The sequence below is a fragment of the Stegostoma tigrinum genome, chromosome 22 (genome assembly GCF_030684315.1).
Source record: "Stegostoma tigrinum isolate sSteTig4 chromosome 22, sSteTig4.hap1, whole genome shotgun sequence".
NCBI classification, from domain to species: domain Eukaryota; kingdom Metazoa; phylum Chordata; class Chondrichthyes; order Orectolobiformes; family Stegostomatidae; genus Stegostoma; species Stegostoma tigrinum.
In genome coordinates this window covers 28,156,508-28,174,170 of record NC_081375.1, presented here as the reverse complement: position 1 = coordinate 28,174,170, position 17,663 = coordinate 28,156,508, and the positions used below count along the sequence as shown (strand labels likewise).

The 17,663-nt window shown below is 39.8% G+C and overlaps 1 protein-coding gene across 26 annotated transcripts in view; it reads left to right on the top strand.

The window, feature by feature from the left end:
• The window catches only part of rbfox3a (RNA binding fox-1 homolog 3a), a 509,932-nt gene that overhangs the window by 481,160 nt on the left and 11,109 nt on the right, over positions 1–17,663 (top strand). The window lies entirely within an intron of this gene.

Here is a 17,663-nt window from a genome sequence, read left to right as displayed (position 1 = left end):
GGACCACTGACCTATTAGCTGATGTCAGTTGTAGGAAAATTATAGAATCCACTAAAGGATATGATAACTGGACATTTTGAAAATAAAGATCTGATCTGGAAGAGCAAACATAGATTTGTGAACAGGAAGTCAGGTTTGACAACCTTGATGGAAGTTTTATTGTGCATACTACTAGCAGAGTAGATAAGGGCGATCATATGAATATAGAAAATAATGGCAGAGGTAGACCATACAACCCCTCAAGTCTGCTCTTCCATTCAATAAAATCCAATCTAATTCCCGATACCTGTTGATTCATTTGCCTAACAACAACCTATCTACTTCTGACTTACAAATAGTCGATGATCACTCTTCCACAACTTTCTGAGGCCGAGTTCCAAAGCTGCAAAACCCTCAAAGAGGAATAATAAATTTCCCTATCTGTCCCCAAAAGGGCGATCCATAATTTTAAAACAATAACTCCTACACTCTGTGGTGAACCAATGGATGAGGTGTATATGGAGTTTCATGAGATCCCAGGTTAATAAATAAACTAGTGCAAATGGGACAGCAGGTAACATATGCTTTGAGGATTGGTTAACAGAAAAAAAAGGGTCATTCTTAGGTTGGGCCATGACTACTGGGCTCAACAGGGATCAGTGCTTGGGTCCCAAGTTGTTCACAGTCTACGTTTTGGGGATCGAACATAGATTGTGGATGGTACAAAACCAGATGGTGATGTGAATTGTGAGGAAGATGCAAAGAGACATCATGAGATTTGGAGATACTGAGTGAGTGGGCAAGATATGGCAGATCGGGTCTTATAGGGATAAATATGACATTGTCCACTTTGCTAGGAGGAACAAAGCAGGATGTATTAAGTAGTGAGAGATTGGGAAGTGGTGATGTACTAAGATCTGTAATCTAACATGAAGGTGCAGCTAACAAGGAGGAAGACAAATGATATGTTGGTCTTTATCGCAAGAAGATTTGAATGCAGGAGTAAAACTTTCTCACTTTAATTGTACAGAACACCATTGAGACCTTACTGGGAATATGAGTGTAGATTTCATCCCCTTTCCTCAGGAAGGCTATACTTGCCATTGAGGGGGTGCAGCAGAGATTCACCAATTTGAATCCTTGGATGGCAAAACTCTCCACTGAGGAGAGATTGGGGACACTGGATCTGTGGTCCCTAGATTTTCTAAGAATGAGCACAGGGGTGTATCTCATTACAACTTATTATATTCTCAAAGAGATAGATAGACAGGTCAGATGAAGAAAAGATGATTGGTGTAGTTGTGGGGACTAGAAACAAGGGATATAATCTCAGAATTAGGGACAAGCCATGTAAGGCTGAGTTAAGGAGGAATTTCTTCACTTGAAAAATAGTATTCTGTAACCTGGAGAAATGTGGAAGTTTTGTCTTTGAATATGTTCAGGACAGTGATTGAAAATTTCAAGGTACTATTAACACCAAGGGAAATGGCGATAGCGTGTGAAAATGGAGTTGAAGTAGATGATAAGCCATGTTCTCGAATGGCAGAATTGGTCTGGGGTTTCAATGGCCTTCTAATGTTTCTAAGTTCATATAAAACTCCTTCTTTATTATTAATAAAACTGAAATAGAGTAAAACCTCTGTTTTTTTTCCTGCTTTGCAGGTTTTGATGTAAACTAACAATGGCAGCAGCGTAGAATGACATAACCTGTAACATAATGAGAAATACTGACTAGTTGACCACTGATAGCTGCATTGGTGATAGCACTGAGAGACTGTTTCACAAGCTTCTTGCAACTTCAAAACAGAGCTGCCTGAGTAGACCCCAAGTGTAAGATTTCTGATTGTAAGACAGCCCACCATCTGACAAAAGGCATATATATTTTTTGAAGTGGTAACTTACACGCACCTGGTTTAATCCAGAGTTCAGATTCGGATAACAACTGGTTTGCAAAGCTAGAATGGAGTTAGTTATTCCATTTAATCAGACAGTAAATTTAACTGTGCAGTGGGATCCTCAATCAGGTTGATCAGGCCGAAAATAACAGGACATAGCTGGAAGTTGGTAAGAACTGCCAATGCTAGAGTCTGACATAACACAGTGTGGAGCTGGAGGAACGCAGCAGGCCAGGCAGCATCAGAGGAGCAAGAAAGCTGATGTTTCGGAAGGGTCCCGATCCGAAACATCAGCTTTCCTGCTCCTCTGATGCTGCCTGGCCTGCTGCGTTCCTCCAGCTCCAGGCTGTGTTATCCAAGTCATAGCTACTGGCTGAGCATGAGTTTTGTTATAAACTACTTGATGCAATCCTTATCCTGTTTTCTACTTGAAGTACTACTTGCTAACAGGAGAAATGGGATGCAAAATAAAAGGTTACTGGGATCAGTCCCACCTCCAAGAAGCATGAAGGGATTTAAAGTGAAACGAGATAAGTGAATGAGTGAGAATGGAATACAAGGCGATTATGACAGGGCTAGATTAAAATGAGAAGAGGATCACCTGGAGGGTAAACCCGAGGCATTAACCAGTTGGACTAAAATGTCTGCAACCATGGTTTGAATTCTGTGTAAGTGTATCTTTTGCTTTCTGCAGTTTAGAAATTGTTTTAAAAAAATCACAGTCTGCTCGTCCCATATTCCTATGGGCAGTATGGTGAAGGATGATGGCAGTGAAAATCGAACCTATACAATATAAAAACATATTTACACACCGAGCAATGTCCAGGCAAGAGCCCAGAACAATCGAGTGTCACTTTCACCTTGAATACATTTGTCGGTTCCCGTTGGTGATTTTGCTAGAAAGCCAGTAGAAAAATGGAATTTGTTGGGCTCTCTAACGGGATTGGGATTTTGTTATTAATTGAGGGAGAACGATGCACTTGCTTTTGAAGAGGCCCTGGGAGAATATTTTAGACAAGAATTTCCTCCATGTTCACAGAAACCTTCCTTTGTCTTGTAACCTTTGTATCTCCTCTTTGTGTAAGTAACAGAGCATCATTTCCATGTGGAACTACATGGGTAAAAAGCCTGTAATAAGAACATCTTTACCACATTTCAAACAATAAAGAACCAGATTTTGCGTGCAACTTCATCAGAGCTTCGTGCTGAGCTGAAAGTTATTCCTCACCTCTCCAGCTCCCCGGGGAAATGTGTATTCCAATAGGATTGTCTCAAACACTTCACTGATTTGCATTGAGTATAATGTGTTGGTGGAAGAGGTGGATGGACTGGGTGAGTTAAAGAAGATTGTTTCCAAACCTAATTCTTCAGTTTCAATTTGTGAGAATATTCTGTCTTTCACAGCTGGAAACTCCAAATTATCTGACAAAAACAGAGATTCTACTAAATGCAGTTCCAGGCAGTATAAAGATGACAATAGATTTCTGATCATTTAAATGTTTTGGCTGATATGTGACAATGTAAATATAGTAATAGTAATATAAAATTAATGATCTAATCTATAGATAATGTCCATTGGTGCATTCTAAATATTAGGACAGATTCGCATCATGTGATTTTATTACAGGTTCCAGATAACACAAATATCATGACCGAATTTGACCATAACAGTATCAGAGTGAACTGATGACAATTTAAGAATGCAGGAGGATACTTGATAAATTCGCGTTCATTTAATTGGTTGCAATCTGCTCAAAGTCTAGAACAATGACAAATATTGACAATTATTAAACAAAAATAAAAAATCTTTTCTCCTGTTTAAGCATTAAAAATGTATCCAAGTAAATTAATAAATATCAGTATTTATGAATTCCTTGTAAACTCCCAAGACTGTGTGCTTAAGTTTCCCAGCTGAGTTTACAGTAAAACGTGCAGAACTGGTCACAGGGTAGCAATAACTTCACTGCCTAATGTTGTTAGAACTTCATGTTTTCCATTATATAGTTGATATGTTTCCCCTCAAAGGCTGTTTTTTGTGCTGTGATCTACATCTCACACCATGTGTGGGTTTATGATTTGATGGCTGCATCCGTAGACATACAATTTTTCAATCTATTACAGTCCCTCAAAGCTTTAACAATTGGCAACCACATTCTTCTCAGTATTGTTTTACAGAAGAACCAAAATATTCTTAAGTCATTTTGTTGGCAGTCAGTGACTTCAGGCAGAAGCCAATGAAGAGAATTGGAAGTAAATTACCTTTGGAGTGATTTCAGTGTCTCTATTTGAAGACATGAAAGTTTTTCTGCACAAACCCAGGCTTCAGAATAGTTTGTGTTGTGAATAATGTTGACAGCAAGGCGAAAAGTTGTGAATGCATTGACAGAATTGCAATTCTTAATGTCAGGACTTTATAAATGGGAAAGCAAGATGTAGACACAGCTTCAAAATGTGTTCACACTATCATTTACAGAAATCTCTCATGATAAATCTAGATATTGTTTAGTTGTTTGTAAAGGAACAGGAACATGAAACTTTAAGTGTGACAAAGTCATGACAGGAGATAAATATTCAGTAGAAAGCTATATTTATAGAAAGAATTTTAAAATAGAACTCCAATTAGAAATCACTATTCCCGGAGGGTGAGCCTTCAAAGCTTGCTAAAGGAGCAACGGAGGCAGTAACTATAATTTACCAAGGACGTTTGGAATCAGGAATTGTGCCAAAGGATAAATGCTATGTCTCTTTCTCATAAGAAAGGGGAAATGGTGAGCAGGGAAATAATCCACCTATCACTTCTACCTCAGTTCTGCTTTGTTGTGAACTGTAATTCATACATGTCTTATTTTCAGAATCACCGTACAGCTCTGGCACAAATAGAAACTTACTGCAGACATATGTTTACCGTGTCTAACACTTTTTCTATGCCAGGTTTCAGTTAGCCCTTTTAAGAAAGCAGTGTTCCTTCAGAAATGTTGCTGACTGTATTACACCGAATTAGTTTGCCAATTTGAAGGATAAACCTTCTTAAATGCATTTTTAAAAATGCATTTATTCAAATATGGGTGTTTTCCTTCTTTTAAAATATCCCAGCCATTCACCCTTTCACATAATTTCCCCTAAGTGGAAAGATTATTGAATTAAATTTGTATAACATTCAATAGATTACATCACTGATAGCACAGTTGACTTGATTCCCTCAGAATACCCTATTTCTGGGCTAGGGATGCTTTGTTACTTGCTTCAGCCTTTTGTTATCTGCAGCACACAGACCTCATTTGCAGTTTGTCACTTTAAAGAAACATTCACGATATTGTCTTGTTTGCTGGCAATCAGTCAGATCAATACATTCGCTGTTTTTAAAAGTTTTGTCTTGAACAAAAATAGATGAAACTGCAGAATTTTGCTGTAACTGCAGCATGGGCCTTCCCAGGACAAGCATTCATTTTCATCAATGAGGTCAGAGGATTCTGTCGAAAGAGCCAGCTGAAGGCAAGGCTGCAGTTTTTAAATGTTTTGGGAACAAATGTACAAATAAGAATTATTTATTAGTCCATAACGGAGTCATAATGAAAGGATAAAATTATCTGGACTCTTTCAAACTCTGTTATATTCCAAGTTAGGGACCAAATAGTTCAGCTGACCTTAAATGCTGGTTTTCAATCCTTGGGACAAAATCTGCAGAAACAAGGATTTTGCTCAAAGTTGGCACCTAAAAAGAAGTAAACATTTTGTCATGTTCACTCAGAAGCTGTAGCTACAACACTGTGAAGTTATACTCAGGATTTCTTGATATTTATTTTACCATTTCATTCTTTTGTTTCCTTGACTCCCTCTCCCAGCAGTGACAACTCTTGACTTGAGTATTGTTCCATGAAGTACCAGTAGTTCTCTAGTGCCTTCGCTGTGTGGTCATTCTTGTGATTATTATGTCTGCGTGCCTGCAGACCAGATGAGCCCAAACTGATTCTCAACAGACATCTGCCAGGAAAATGTTCCAATATACTTCACTGTAAAGTATTCAAGAGCAGACATTTGTTCCTCCTCAGTACAGAGGTGACAAAAAGGAAAACACGGTAACACTTGGAAATGAATGCACTCCAGTTTGAAGGATACAAGTACAAGCCAATTACATCTCATTCACTAGTTTAACTGGTTTTTCCTTCTAGAACATCCAGTTGACTCTTCATGGATTGAATCTCAGAATATCTGAGTCTGTATGGCTTCTTCTGGGGTTTAAAACAGAATACAGCTCTCTGTTATTTAGGTGTTTGAGTAACTCAGTCACCGAATTCCACCTAACGCAGAAACAGGGTATTCTGAGGGAATCAAGTCACTCGTCCTACCAGTGATGTAATCTGTTGAATGTTATACAAGAAAGCAGCAGACACATGGAGTCTTGGAGATATACAGCGTGGCAAAAGGTCCTTTTGTCCATCTGGTCCATGCTGACCAGATATCCTAAATTGACCTTTTCCCATTTCCCAACATTTGGCTCATATCCCTCTAAACCCTTCCTATTCATATACCCATCCAGTTGCCTTTCAAATGTTACAAATGCACCAGCCTCCACCAAATTCTCTGGCAGCTCATTCCATACATTCTCTATCCTTTGCGTAAAAATTGGGGTGCTCAGATCCCTTTAAAATCTTTCCCCCTCACCTTAAACCTATGCACACTAGTTTTGGACTCACCAATTTTGGGAAAGGGCCTTGGCTATTCACCCTATCCATGACCCTCATGCGTTTCAATGCCTCTATAAAGTCAATACTCGAGGGGAAAAAAAAGACCCAGCCTGTTCAACACATCCCTATAGCTCAAACGCTCCAATCCCAGCAACATCTTTGTAAATCTTTTCTGAACCCTTTCAAGCTTAACAACATCTTTCCTTTAGCAGGGAGACCAGAATTGAATGCAGTATTCTAAAAGTGGACTCACCAATGTTCAGTAAAGCCGCAACGTGACATCCAAACTCCTATACTCAATGTTATGACCAGTGAAGGCAAGTGTGCCAAAAGCCGCCTTCACCACCCTGTCCCCATGCGATTCCAATTGCGAAGAACTATGTATCTGTACCCCAGGTCTCTTCATTTGTCAACACTCTCCAAAACCCTACCATTTACTGTGTAAGTCCTGCCCTGGTTTGCCTTACCAAAATGCAACACTTTGCAATTTATCTAAGTTAAACTCCATCTGATCAAGGTCCTGCTTTACTGAGATAACCTTCATGTTCTATTACATGCCTGTTCTCCACAGTTCATTGTTGTCAGCATGAGCTACGTTTGTGCAGACATGGGAAACGTAGTATAGAAATGTTTATCACTATTTGCACTCCTGGGACACAGGGATAGACTACTGTGCCCAGTGTGCAAACTTCAGAGATCAGTAGAAAGGAAACCCGAGGTGTAAAGGGGTCTCTGCAATGTTTCTCGACCACTGTAAACTCTATTTGAATAAAGATTACCTTGTATTGATTAGAGGTTGAACTGACTACTCAAGGTGTGCAGGATCACTTTTTTCTCTTAGAATTTCATTTCTGGTCTCCACTTGCAATATAATTAAAACAACAAGCAAGTTAAAACATTTAGATAGTTTCAATCAGAGTTAGTAGGAACTGCTGGTGCTGGAGTCTGAGATAACACGGTGTGGAGCTGGAGGAACACAGCAGGCCAGGCAGCATCAGAGGAGAAGGAAAGCTGACGTTTCAGGTCTGGACCCTTCTTCAGAAATGATTTTCTTGTTGTATTATTGTATTGTTTCTTCCAGTATTTGCACTTTTTAAAAAAATTTTGAGCCCAAGATTTCCCTACTCTGTTAAATTACCTGCTTTTTCCATGTGATAGATAGATAGATATTAAATTACGCTACCCTTCCCAGCATTTGTCATTTGCCCCTATTAGATCATATGGATAAAAAAATTGCAGTATCCCTAGGCTTAATATTACTTAATATTTCTAAGTACATGGGCAAGATTTTAATTCATTTGAAGTCTAGAATCAAAATCAGTTCTTGTTAACATTTGTCTATTTCCTCTTTCTTTCTCTGTGGTCTTTTTTTTAATACTATGACTGCACTTTATCTCTGCACCTACCTCTGCCTCTTCATTTGATTAATGTGAATAACATTAAGGCAAGTTTTATGCCCATCTTAAACACAGAGTTTGAAGGGAACCAGTAACAAAGCACAACTCCTTTAGATGCAAGTTATGAGAGAACTGGCAGTGTGGCACAACCCACATCCCTCAAGACAGTTGGCTGATATGGAGTGATATAAATGGAAGTCACATTGAAATCTGCTGACAATAAAACCATTCTACTTGTGAGAAAAATGTGAAGAAAGTAAAATAAAAGAGATAAACTTGTGTTAATTTTTGAACGGCCTGTATTTAGTTGCACCTATTTTAATTCAATACAAACATGATGTTTGCAGATCAGTGCAAGTAAACCATGGTTTATAGAAATCTAAATTTGGACCGATATTACTTGGTCACGTTCTGCACAAACCCAACTTTTCTTTAAAAAGACTGTGAACTGTGAAGATTGTGTATGTCCATTCATCAGCAATATTTTCTGTCCTCCTAAACTGATGATAATACAATGCAGTAAAGAAAATTGTTTGGGAAAACGATCATAAAACAAGAACAAAGTGTCAAGAGGATGAAAATTCAAAGATCAGGTGTGAAAATGGAGCATCAACTAATCCAAGGTATTGACTATAACACAGCTTGGAGTTAGGAGATCACTTGGCTGCCATCTTGATCAGAGAACAATATGTTAACATTGTGTTAAAAGTACAGAAACAGGCTGACCAACCCACTGGTCCTTACCAATGTTTGTATTGCTCATGGGATCTTCCTCACATACTAATTATGTATTCCATTCTATGCACTGAATTCTTCTTGTCCTGTCTTCCTCCAGTGTGTCAAGTTTCCATATGAGTTTGTAAGATGCGTCAACAAGTTCATGTGACAGGAATATTCACACTTTCACAACACTCTCACCATGCTCTCTGTGAAGAGATTCCTCCTAACTTTGCTATTTAGTCAATTTTTGGCTACCTTATATTTATGCCTCCTTTTTCTGAACTCAAACATGGTAAATCCACCTGGCCTGCAAATCCCTGAACACAATGGGCAATTTACCATGGCCAGTCCACCTAACCTGCTTAACTTTGGACTGTAGAAGGAAACTGGAGCACCTAGATGGCACGGGGAGAATGAGCAAACTCCACACACAGTCGCCCAAGGGTGGAATCAAACTTGGGCCCCTAGCACTATGAGGCACTGTGCACCCGCCCGCCCGCCCCCGCCCGCCCCCCCCCCCCGCCCGCCCCCCCCCCCCCCCCCGCCCGCCCCCCCCCCCCCAACCATTTGTATTGTTTGCATAGCTACTTTTAGTGACTTGTGTAACTCTGATCCTCCTTCTGTTCAGGCCTCCATAAAAATTATTTTCGCTTCTTCAAATATGCAAGTTGCCCTCCTTGCTCCTCCAACTAAAATGAAACACCTCACAATTTTCAGTACTGTATTTCATTTCATTATCTGTCTGCTCAGCAAATTTGTTCATGTTTCTCTGTATTTTGTTGCAGTGGTCTGCCAACAGTAGCTATGTCTTCAATTTTGTACATTCTGCTAAATTTGGTGCACTACCTCTACTCTCTGGGTCTAATTCTTCTATGAATGTTTATGTGTGACACATGTGCCCAAAGAAGGAAAAATAATTTTTAATCACAGCCACAGTGTGAATATTAGCCTGCCATATCAAATTGTGTTACTGCTTTAATTGAGGCATTAACATGTTTATTTTAAATAAATTGCTCCCTCTATTAAAATGACAGGTAATAGAGTTTAAGAGAAATACATAAAGTATTTTTTCCACTAATATTCATACTGTATAAAGCCACAGCAGTAACCCAATTTAAATGCTATATCTGCAATTTAAACCACATTAAACCTATTTAAGAGTCATAGGAAAACAGACCCTTCAGTCTAACTAGTCCACACCAAGCATGTTCCCAAACTAAACTCGTCCTACTTGTCTAGATTTTGGCCCATATCCTTCCAAACCTTTCCTATTCATGTACCTATCCACATGTCTTTTAAATGTTGTAACTGTACCCACATCCACCACTTCCTCTGGCAGTTCACTCCACATATGAACCACTCTGTATAAAAATATTGCCCTTCACATCCGTCTTAAATGTTTCTCTCCTTAAAAATACCTCCTGGTTTTGAACTCCCCCACCCTAGGGAAAAGACCATTACTATTCAGCTTATCTCTGCCCCTCATGATTTTATAAATCTCTATAAGGTCAGCTCTCAACCTCCTACACTCCAGTGAAAAAAGTCCAAGCCTATCCAGCCTATTTACAATTCAAACTCTCCAATCCTGGCAACGTCCTGGTAATTTTTTTTCTGAACCTTCCCCAATTTAGTGATTTCTAATAACATGGAATAATTGGTCATTGAAATTGCGATTTTATGCTGGGATAAGCTGGATTCACTACATGACTGGTATTGGCTCTATATTTGGTTTGAAATACCAGCATCAGCCTGGGGACTGCAGTCTTACAAGTGAGCCTATCACAGACCCTGTAGCTGTAGGCCAAATGGTCTGTTTCTGCACTGTAGAGAATCTATGATTCCAGCTGTTTCAAATTTTCTTGGTATTCACTGTTTTATGCTCACAGACATTTACAGCTCGGAGAGAGGTCTTTCAGCCTGTACACCTGTGACAGTCAACAAAGATCTGACTACATTAATCCCATTTTCTACCTTTTGACCCAGAGCCCTGGATGCTATGGAAGTGCAAGCAAATATCTAAATACTGCTTAAGTATTACCACGAGCTTCTGACACAAACACACTGAGTTCCAGGCTCCTAACACCCTTTGAGTAAGAAAATAATTCTCCTTAAATGTCATCTTAGCCTCCTACTTCCAGCCTTAAATTTATGTCTCCTGGCTATTGACCACTCTATGAACAGTAGAATATCTTCTTCAACACCTTAACTAAGCTCCAAATAATCCTGTATACCTGTACTTCTACCCCTGGCAACATTTGCTTCTCCAAAGAAAGCAAGCTCAGCCTGCTCAATCAATACTCATAGCTGTATCTGCCATAGCTTCTCTTTCTCTTTATTTGATCCTAACTTTTATGTCTCTTTTTACTTTGAATTCTCTCGTCTTGAATGCCTCCCGCTGCTTGAACGCTGCTTTATCTGTGATAACAAAGTGTGGAGCTGGATGAACACAGCAGGCCAAGCAGCATTTTAGGAGCACAAAAGATGCTGCTTGGCCTGCTGTGTTCATCCAGCTCCACACTTTGTTGTCTCGGATTTTCCAGCATCTGCAGTTCGCATTATCTCTGACACTGTTTTATCTGTGTGTTGTTACTCCTAAACCATGTCTTATTTTTGTAAAATTAGCCTTTCCGGAGAGTTGGTTTTTTTTATTCCTAGCGCATCCTTCTCATTTCCAGAACAAATCTAAATCTGACTGGGTTATGTTGACTATATTCAGAATGCTGTCCTACTGTTGTATTCCATGTCTTCCACTTGGGCTCATTTCCCAATGTTAGAATTGCCTCTTCATTTGTTGAGCTTCCTGATGACTTGCTAAAAGGTTTTTCTGTATGCAGTACGTGGACTGCAATGATTAAAGATAGCTGCTCACCACTATCTCCTCAAGGGCAAGTAGGGAAAGGCAATAAATGCTGGCCAGCCGGCATTGCTCACATCCCGTAAGTGAATTTTAAAAAAGAACTTTATTCCAAACCCTGTTACTGCCTTATTGTTTTTACTGAAATTTGGTTACACATTTGATCTTCTGTGTATCCATTGGAGGCTTATACTATGCACCAACACTATGATTGTTCCTCTTGTGTTTTTAACCACAACCCATTTGGTCTCATTTGATGACCAAAGATATGATTCTACCTCACTGCTATAATTGATTACTCGATCAATATTTGAATTCCACCCACTTTCCTCTTATATCACCCCTACTCATCTAAACACTCAAAATCAGGAATTTAAACTGCCAATTTTCAGCCAAGTCTCAGTCAAAACTATTGACTCCATCTTCAGATATGCCTGCACCCTCAGCTCATCTACCTTATTCCTCAGACTTTTTGCATTAAAACATATTCCATTTAGCATTGACATATGTACTTAATTCTTTCTTCTCATACATATGCTTCCTGCCTATCAATTACTTGTGTTTTAACTTATAATTGCATCTCAGTTTGTCTCCCTTCTGCCACTCGTCAGGATGCCATTCCCCTGCAAATCGAGTTTAAATCCATCCCAACAACATTAGCAAACCTCCCACTGAGGATGTTGTCTGACTTGTGTTCAAATGTAACCATCCAAAATGTTCATTTCACCCCTCCCTCGGAACTGGTTCCAAAGCCTAAGAATCTAAAACCCTACTTTCCTGCACAATCTCTACTGGCCCCTCATTCATCTGCTATATCCTTCTTCTCCTATGCTCACTCCTGGCAGACTACCTCCTTTTGAAGATCTGGTTTTCAATTTCTTACCTAACTCCATAAAGTCAACTTGCTGGACTTCATTTCTGTTTCCTCTGATGTCATTTCCCCTTCAGATTACCCCACAGCCAATCCATGCCATTTGTTCATCCATACACCCTGAAGGGAATGTACCTTCTAGAATTAAGTGTATCGTCACAAAAGCATCTGTCTACCCCCCTCACTGAAAAATTGTTGACCACAATTGCTCTTCCATATTTCGTCCTCCCCTCCTGAGCAGATGGACAACTCTTAGTGTCATGGCCTTGACTCTAGCTTGCCTCCGTAGAGGTGCCGTCACTCTCACCCAGCTCTCTTCACCGTCTTCTGAGGCTGAGAAATGGATTTCAAGCCTGATGCAATAAGGAGATTTGCTCACTACCTGCCTGGTCCTCCTCCTCCTATCTGATGATCATCCGTTCACTCTCTCCCTGCATTTCTTTAAACTGCGGAGTGACAACATCCTGAAACGTATTATCCACAAACCTCTCAGCCTCTTGAATAAACCATACGGTCCCTATCTGCTCCTCCAGCTCCAAAAGATGGAGCTCAAGCTGCTGCATCAGGTGACACCTCCTGCAGTTAGTCACACCCAGGATTTCCCATATAGTTCAAGTTTTACAAGTCATGAGCTTAAGATCTCCAAATGTAACTGAATAGAATATGGAGACTTTGCTCTTATTTTATCTTTGCTCCCACTTAAGTGTAATAGAGAAAAATTATATATCCCATTTTTGTCTCAGGTCTGCTTCTGGACTATGTGCATCTCTCTGAGGGGCGTCACTTCACCCTCTCCTCTCAGTCACGCTGAATACCTGTCCCTAGTCCTTACCTCACCCTCTCCTCTCAGTCACGCTGACTGCCTGTCTCTAAATCTCACCCTCACCTCTTGGTGATGCTAAATCCCTGTCTCTAGTCCGCACTTTACCCTCTCATGTCGGTGACAGTGACAGTCTGTTTCTAATCCTCAACACACCCTCTCCTTGGGGAATGTTTGGTTTTCTCTAGAGCATCATTGCTGGCATCTATTTATGAAAAAGACTGTATTATGAATGACAGCTTCTTGTTGTGTATGATCTGTATCTCCATTTGTTACATTAAATCTATCATTTCCCCACTGTTGCTTAGACCTCAAGCCAATGACTCTGTAGCTGCTTCTGCTATGCGTGATCTGTTTTACAAGACATTTGTTCTAGGTTTCTCTGTAAACCAGGAATCTTTTCATTGAATTGATGATCCAGATTGTCCTGCTTCCTGTCTTTCTCATTCACCTCTTATATTTGTTAGCTGAGCCAAAGTATCCTTTCAAAACTTTGTCATTCCACAGCCTGGATTTGTTCTCAGCTGGTTGTTCAGCTTTTTCTTCTCATATTTGCAGCTTTGCACAGCAGACAGCAGTGTTCTTAGCTCTATTAATTCAGAAGAAAGTGAAGTGTTCCTTCAGCCTTCAGCCAGAGAATAGTGAATCTCGGAACTCATTGATACAAAGCCCTGTAGAGGCCAAGTCATTAAGAGCATTTAAGCCAAAGATAGATATTTGCTTGATTGGTTATGTGATCAAGCGTTATGGGAAGAAGGCAAGAAATGGGTTTGAGAAACATATCAGCCATGATCGTGGGACGGAGTGGACTTGCTGATTCAAGTAGCCTAATTCTGCTTATATATCATATCGTCTTATGGTCTGATCATTCCATTCTTCTTTCATTTTCAGTTCTACAAGAGTTTATTTTTTAATAGTCCAATGCAGCTATTGATGTATCTCTCTCTGACTTATTACATAAATTATAACCAGTGTAAGGTCACAGCATGCTGGTGGAGCTGTGATTTTTGGTCCAGCAGTGTCTACAATGTAGGATATTGACAATGTCCAGTCAGATTGATTGTACTTGTACTCCAGCCCCATTAATCCTACATATGGAACTGGTCAGCTGCTGTGTGCAGTTTGTAGGTTTCATCAAGTCTGTGGCTGCATGTTATTCTCTAGAATTCATGAGGACTTTAGGCTGACATTTGCCAAAGTCTCGATCTTATCTGGTAATGAATAGTAACTAGTTTCCCAAGCGTGGATGATTTAAAATTTGTACATGCTTCTGAGTGTGTGATGATGTTAATATCTTCCTTGAGATTGACAGTGTGAAAAATGTGTTCACCACGTTTTTTCTCATTGTAGACATCATCAGGTTCTAGTTTGTTGATCACTTCATATATATACCTCAGGTGGGATCCCAGATGGTCTTTATTGTAGCTGGAAGACACTCTGTCTGTTTAGGTTGGTGCATGCCTCGTTGTAGCTACGCCATCCTTTGTTCTAATGCATTGCCTCTGCCAGTAGCTCTTTCTGCTACCCACCTTATAAAGCTGGGCATTTTCTTGGTGCATGCAGAAGGCTACACCTTCCACATGTCTTGTTTTATTTGGGTTTTGTGGTGATCATGTCATCCACGGAGTTTGTACTTGCAACTAATAAGCTTCATTGACTGGCAAAAATCACTTAGTACTTCCGTCAGTCTTTCAGGAGCTCTTAACTTAATGTATCTTTAGATTGTACAGCAAATCTTTCCGGGAAGTTTCCACCGAATGTGAGTATTATCACCAGCTCAACAATTTTGTTCGCTACCTGTCCATCTGAAAAACTGTATAAAAGGAATATTTTCTCTGCACCTGCTCATAAATGGATTTGTAAATTATGTCGGCTTCTGGCTAAATTACACAAATGCTTGTCAATGAATCAAAATTTGACTCTGAACTGGTCTTTTAACATGGTCCTTATCTTGAAGAATTCTTTGGTTATTAATCACAATGTGCTAAGTCTGTGTGGACTTTTGGTGTTAACTCCTGAACAAATTTTAATGGTTTGCTTTTCTGTGCCGGATATACCCAAAGCTTTAAACTAAAGCTCTAAATGCCCTTTAAGCATTAAATTGGTCGGAACACAGGAGTAAGCCATTCAGTCCATCAAGTCTTCTCCACCATTTATTGTGATCATGGCTAATACAATAAAACAAAACCTTTTACCCACCCCATCCTATAATTCTTTATGCAATTGACAGTCAAAACTGCACCAACCTCTTGCTTTTAATATACCCAAAGACTGAGCTTCTGTAGCCGTCCAGGGTACAGAGTTCCAAAGGTTCAACACAGTCTGGGTGGAGAAATCTCTCCTAATCTTGGCCCTAAATGGCATCCTTCTTATCATTAAATTGGGCCCCTTGGTTCCAGACACACCCAGCCAAGGGGAACATCTTAACCTGCATCTACCTTGACTATCTCTTTAAGTGTTTTGTATGCTTCAGTTTGCCCGATTTCCTGTCAGAGGACAGTCCCACTATCCTCGGAACAGGCCTGGGTAGGAGCTCTGCTCTGTCCCATTTGAAGTGGGGGAATTTTGTTAACATCCTGACAATATGCCTTTGAATCGCCCTTGGTTCCTTGCTTGCTGTCGACCCAGGAAACACCTTGATCATTTGCCTTTCTCAAGTGAGTTAAACTGCCCTTTTGGTAGGGATTTGTTCACTTACCAGCAAGCTGTGTTTTCAATTCTAACACCATAATGGGCAAAGAGATTGAGGGTTGTCTCATGCACTATAGATTGATTCAGGATTGTCAACCATGTGTTGCATCTTATGTTAACTTGCTGACTATTCATGCACAATGAGTCTTATGAGCACAATATTCTCTACTACTGTTCACCATGCCACGTTAATACTTATTATGATGTGGAGGTGCCGGTGTTGGACTTGGGTGGCCACAGTCAGAAATCGCATGACACCAGGTTATAAACTAACAGGTTTATTTGAAATCACAAGCTTTCAGATTCGAAAGCCTGTGATTTCAAATAAACATGTTGAATAATAATTACCTAACGGTCAATCAGTCATCAGGGATTTATTGACTCTGGGTTAGGTTTTTAAGACAGTAAAATACATTACAAGTTATGAAGCAGACATTATGGAAAAACAACTGATTTTTGTGTGTGCAAATTGCAGACATAAAGCAAATGAATTGTCAGGCAGAGTCAAATATTGTGTGCACCCAGCACATCAGTCCTTAAAGGTGATCTCTCAAAGGCAAGGTGTATAAACAACGGACCCCAAGTTGACCTGTCAATTTCATATCCTCTCCACAAAGATAGCTGCCAATTCCAAAACATTACCTGACCTTTGTAAGTTTTAGATTCAATTATTCTGATGTCTTCCTGGTTTACCTTTTTATCTTTCACAGTCTATTGCTGTTCACTCATCCAAAAACTCTACTGCCCACATCCAGTGCTATGGCATCTTCTGTTCATCTACCACTCTTGCCCTCGTCAACTTATATGGATTGTCAGACACTACTGTCTCCAGTTTAAATCCTCCTTTCTCATGTATCCCAAAAGCCTCCCTATCTCTGTCATCTTTCCAGATCCACGACTGCATATTCCTCTGCCAACTGCCATAGCAAGAACTGTCCATTCCTTCAGCTCTGGCCTCTTTTGCATCCTTTTTCCCTTCACCCTCACCATTGGTGGAATGGCTAGCAGCTGTTGAGGGGTAAATCCACACCTTGGAATATCTCCCATAAATGTCTCCACCTCCTTATAAGACTGCCCTTAAACCCACCTCTTTGCTCAAACTTTTGGTCACTTTTTGTCCTGTTTCCTCCTCTTATTCAATGTCCATTACGTAAAGAGTTTCAAGCCATTTCAACATAGTAAAGGCACAACATAATTTGTTGTCATCATGCATGTGGGGTAAATTTACAAATGTGCTCTCTTAACTAGCAAACCTGGCCCACTGCAAGCATGAAACAGAAATTCAGATAGACTTTGCCCACAATTTTCCAACTATTGTACCCAATAATCAGAAAGTCCTGGGCCATGCACACCTTAATTTCCAAGGTGACTGCTTATGTTTTAAGGCTTCTTCCTGCAAATGTGGAAAACTTAACTCACTCTTCCAACCTGTGAGTAACGTCTTGTGTTTAAGGAAAATCCTTCCATGATTGCAAGTCCTGAAGGACCTATTTTACTGCACTCAGTGAAGTAATATTTACAATTCCTGTGTTTACCGTTTGGAGAGAGCCTTTAACCCATTTATAAATTACACTTGTTAAGGAGTTAGAATCCTGAAAGAAGCGGGACCTGTTTGAAAATATAATTTGTACATTGGCTGTTTTCAGTAAAAGCAGAAAAGATTGTTAAGCTCAATAGAAAAACCCCCAGTGACAGCACTCAACTGTATAGATGAAATAGATTTCAATTGAAAATTCTGCATTGGAGTGCCC